Genomic DNA, 5,353 nt, shown 5'->3' on the forward strand with positions numbered 1-5,353 from the left:
CAGAGAATCTGTATGTTGCTTCTGTGAGCCTAAATGTCTGTGGGACCCAGCCCTTCCCTATGTTGTCTGATCACAGCGGGATCGGTGGGCATTGGACCAAGGATGGCCGTTTCATAGGAAGGTCAATGCTCTCCGTGGAACTCCGTGGCCTGGCTTCAGAAGATAAACTTGAGCAATCAGATTCCTTTCTCGGGCATAGGGTAGAGGGCCGCGGAGACTCTGAGCCACCATCTGAGACTGAAAGTCTCTAAGAAACACGCGGGGTGGGGTCAAAGGTGAGGGACCATCTATGAGCAAAAGTGAGGAGGAAACCAGTCAACGGAAAGAAGTGAATGGAGCAGATAGTCAGAACAGACCAGAGACTGGGAGAGATCCTGAGCTTCCTGTCCAGGGCTAAACGTGCGTGTGTGTCCACGTGCATGCACACACATGTGTGTCTGTGTGCGGTAGGTGTGGGTGCATTGTGGGGGGACACTAACAACAAAATCTTCACCCCAAGGTCAGATGGGTATGTAGATCCTGGAGGCCAAGTGGCATGAGGGATGGTCAGGCTCAGTGGGCAGTGGGAGTACCGGCCCCACGCCCCCACCCTCACCTCCAACCTCAGCCCTGTAAAGCTGTGCCTTTCATTAATCATTGGTTTCCTGTTTTTGAAATACCTGTTGGGGAGAGCAGCTGTTATCAAGCAGAAAGAAACTTGGGGAGGTGGGTAAGAGAAAAGGGTCTGATAAAACGATTTTTCTGGATTTTCTTCTTTCAGTATGCATCTATAGAGACCCATACGGACTGTAGTCGTGAACTTATTGAAGTCTCAAAACAGTGACTCCAAACTCCTTGTGATCCTACAGCCTACTGACATGGGTAAGGCTGAATGTCCAGTTTCTTTACCCAAAGTTAGCTGAAAGCATTTCCCTTGAGGCTCGCACAGGCAGGGAACTTCTGAAGTCTGAACCCCGGGGTAGCCTCCTGCTTGGGGGGTGTTGGTGTGGAAAGCAAGATTTGATACCTTTTAAAATGTTCTTTTCCAAAGGTAAAATGCTTTTCTCTTCCCTAGCCCACACATACTACATGTTCATGCTGGAAAAGAGATCAAAATATACACCAAAGTGCACAGAAGATTGAAAAACTATCTGCATAACCCCACATCCAGATACGCCACTGATCACATCGTGCTGTGTGTTCATTGAAGCCTTGCTTGCTCTGTTCACATCACGGTCCGTGGCATTTCACCAGCACAAGCCAGCGTGCCTGTGGGCTCCGAAGCACACCAGCATGGCAGAGCCAAGCACAAGTTGAATCAACCCTGCCACCTGCTGCCCAACCTAATCTCCTAAGCAGCTTTTTGGCCCTTGAAAGCTCATTTTCTTTTCAAAATCCCTATTATTTCTATTTTTGTAATCCAAGGGTAATGTATGTTTGCTATACAAATTCAAACAGTAGAGAAGCTGACGTCAAAAATGAAAGTCCCCTTTCCATAATCACACCCCCCAGAGGTACCCCTATGACCAATTTGTGCATATCCATCTTGATCTTGGCATTTACATGCCTATATATGGGTCATTCATTCATTTATTCAAAAAACTTTTTTTAGGGTCTCCTATGTGCCATGCTAGACACCAGGGCTGGGGCTGTGGGAAAGAAAAAAAAACCCCTTCCTTTTCAATTGCCTGGGTGGCTGAGTTGGTTAAGCATCTGCCTTTGTCTGGGGTCGTGATCCTAGGGTCCTGGGATGGAGCTCCCTGCTCAGCAGGGAGCCTGCTTTTCCGTCTCCCTCTGCCTGCCACTCCCCCTCCTTGTGCTTTCTCTATCTCTGTCATATAAATAAAGTATTTTTTTTAAAAAGAAAATATTTTTTAAAAAATCTCTTCTTTTTTGGAGCTTACATTTCAGTGTAGGGAGACAGGTAGTAAAGAAACAATGGATCCATAATACGCTAGGTAATGATATGGAGGAAATAGGATGGAGTGAGAGAGCTGAGGCGTGCCCAGCAGGGTGTAGACAGGGTTGCTATTTTATAGAACAGGAAAGACTCTCAGGGAAGGTGACATTTGGGCAGCATCCTTTAAAAAGTGAGGCAATAATCTACTGAGCCACCCAGGCGCCCAAAAAGTGAGGCAATAATCAATGTGGGTATCTGGGCCAAAAACAAAGGGCTGAGGCAGAAATAGACCTGAGAAACATCAAGGAGGCTTGCTGGCTGGAATAGAGTGACTTCAGGGGGAGGACAATAAGAGACAAGGTCACAGAAGTAACAGTGTTGAGGTAGGGGGAAGTGACTCCTTGCGTAAAGGTGCAAGGAGAGAAAAGAACAGTCCAGAAGCCCCATGAGAACTGAACTCTGGAGGAAGGGACCCTGTGACTGCAGACACTGGAAAGTTTTGAGGAGAGAAGAAGAGAGGCAGGATCTAACCTAAGAGTTTTAAAGGATCACTCTGACTGCTGTGTTGAGAATAGACTGAAGAAGTTAGGATAGTAACAGGAAAGTCAGTCAAGGTAGACAGCCGAAGTTGAATCTGGGGCACACCAATGTGCAGAAAGAGAAAAGGAATTGAAGGGGCCCAGAAATCTGTATTTTTTTAAAGCACTATCACAGGTAATTCTGAGGCAGGTGCCTATTCCTGCCACTTTTATTCAACACAGTGCTGGCAGTCTTAGCCAGAACAGTCAAGCAAGAAAAAGAGATAAGAGGCATCTGAAGAAGTAGTAAGAAGCAAAATTGTAAGTGGAGAAAAAAAAATTGTGTATATTTGTAGACAACATGATATTAAACATCGAAAACCCTAAGGACCATAGTCAAAAAAACTTCAGAAATAATAAAGAAGTTTAGTAAGGGAGGATACAAAGTCAACATACAAAAATCAGTTGTTTTTTTTCAAGATTTCTTTATTTATTTTAGAGAGAGAGAGTGAGAGTGTGGCAGGCAGAGGGAGAGAGAAACTTCAGCAGACTCCCCACTGAGCGCAGAGCCTGATGCGAGGTGGGGCTCCATCTTACAACCCTGAGATCATGACCTGAGACAATATCAGGAAGAGAAATTAAGAAGACAATACCACGGTGCTCGCTTCGGCAGCACTTATGCTTAAATTAGAACGATACAGAGAACATTAGCATGAACCCTGTGCAAAGATGACATGTAAATTCATGAAGCAGTCTGTATATTTTTAAAAAATATTTTATTTATTTATTTGACAGAGAGAGACACAGTGAAAGAGGGAACAGAAGTACGGGGAGTGGGAGAGAGAGAAGCAGGTTTCCCGATGCAGGGCTCGATCCCAGGACCCCGGGATCATGTCCTGAGCTGAAGGCAGACACTTAACGACTGAGTCACCCAGGCACCCGCATTCTATATATTTTTTTGAAATTTTATTTATTTATTTGACACACAGAGATCACAAGTCGGCAGAGAGGCAGACGGTGTTGGGTGGGGGGGAAGCAGGCTCCCTGCTGAGCAGAGAGCCTGCTGCAGGGTTTGATTCCAGGACTCTGAGATCATGACCTGAGCTGAAAACAGAGACTTAACCCACTGAGCCACCCAGGTGCCCCTCTATAATTTTTTTAAATAGAAAAATAATAAAGCATTCTAAAATACCTCAAAAAATAAAACAATACCATTTATAACATCAAGAAGAATAAAATACATAGGAATAAATGTAACCAAAGAGGTAAAAGATCTGTACACTGAGAACAGTAAGACACTGATGAAAGAAAATTAAGAAGACACAAATAAATGGAAAGATGTTCTGTGCTCAAGGATTAGAAGACTTAATATTGTTCCAATGTCTATGCCATCCAAAGCAATCTACAGAGTCAGTGTAATTCCTATCAAAATTCCAATGGTATTTTTCACAAAACCAGAACAAATGATCCTCAAATTTGTATGAAACCACAAAAGACTGAATAGCTAAAGCAATTTTTAGAAAAAAGAGGAAAAAGCTGGAAACAGCACACTTCCTGATTTCAAACTGTATTACAAAGCTTTCGTAGTCAAAAGCATATGGTCCTGGCATAGAAACAGCCACGTGGTTCGATAGAACAGAATGCAGAGTGCAGAAATAAGCCCATGCATCTAAGGTCAATTAATTTTTAAATAACAATTAATTAACAAAGGAGTTAAGACTACGCAATGGGAAAAAGGACAGATTCTTCAGTAAATTGTGTTGGGAAAACTAGTCAGCTACATGCAAAAGAATGGAACTCGACCCCCATCTTAGAGCACACTCAAAAAACAACTCAAAATGGGTTAAAGACTTGGCCATAAGATCTGAAACCATAAAACCACAAGAAGAAAACATAGGAGAATAAGCTCCTTGACATTGGTCTTGGAAATAACTTTTTTTTTACAGCAAAAACAAAAATAAACAAGTGGGACTACATCAAACTAAAAAGCTTTTGCACCGCAAAGGAGACATTCAACAGGATGAAAAGGCAACCTACAGAATAGGAGATAATATTGGCAAACCACATACCTGATAAAGGGTTAATACCCAAAATACACAAGGAACACATACAACCCATTAACAAAAACAAAAACGAAAAAACATACAACCCAATTTAAAAATGGACAAAGGACCTGAATAGGCATTTTTCCAAAGAAGACATCCAGATGGCCAACAGGCACATGAAAGGATGCTCAACATCACTCATCATCAGGGAAATGAAAATCCAAACAGTGAGATTCTACCTCTAACACTGGTTAGGATGGCTATTATCAAAGAGACCAAAAAAAACCCACAAAAACCCCACAAATACTGGAGAGGTTATGGAGAAAAAAATGAGCCTCATGCATTGTTGGTGGGAATGCAAATTGGTACAACCACTGTGGGAAACAAGATGGAGTCTCCTCAAAAAGTTAATAGAACTACAATGTGATCCAGCGATCCTTCTTACCAAGTACATATCCAAAGGAAATGAAACCATTATCTAGAGGAAATATCTGTACTCATTCATTGTACTATTCATCTGTACTATTCATTGCAGCATTATTTACAATAACCAAGGTGTGGAAACAAGTACCTGTTGATGGAGGAAGGGATAAGAAAACGTGGTATATGTACAGATACAATGGAATCTGATTCAGTCTTTAAAAAGAAGGAAATTGTGTCATTTACAACATGGATAAATATTACAGGGTATCGCTAATATGTGAAGTCTAAAATGAAGAAAGAAAAAGAAAAAAAAGTCAAATTCATAGGAACAGAGAGTAGAATTGGGGGTTGCCAGGAGCTGGGAAGTGGGGAAATTGAAAGGGGCTAGGAAAGGGGTACAAACTTCCAGTTATAAGATGAAATAGTTCTAAAAAAAAAAAGAAAGAAGGAAATAGTTCTGAAGATCTAATGTATAACATGCTACCTAG

The 5,353-nt window shown here is 42.1% G+C and overlaps 1 non-coding gene across 1 annotated transcript; it reads left to right on the forward strand.

Annotated features, from left to right (window-relative positions):
* The first annotated feature begins 3,054 nt into the window (after positions 1-3,054).
* LOC122897796 lies at positions 3,055-3,161 on the forward strand. The gene has a single exon (XR_006382638.1). It is a non-coding gene; the product is annotated as a U6 spliceosomal RNA (small nuclear RNA).
* Positions 3,162-5,353: the final 2,192 nt, after the last annotated feature.

Source organism: Neovison vison, chromosome X (assembly GCF_020171115.1).
Source record: "Neovison vison isolate M4711 chromosome X, ASM_NN_V1, whole genome shotgun sequence".
In the NCBI taxonomy this organism is placed as follows: Eukaryota; Metazoa; Chordata; class Mammalia; order Carnivora; family Mustelidae; genus Neogale; species Neogale vison.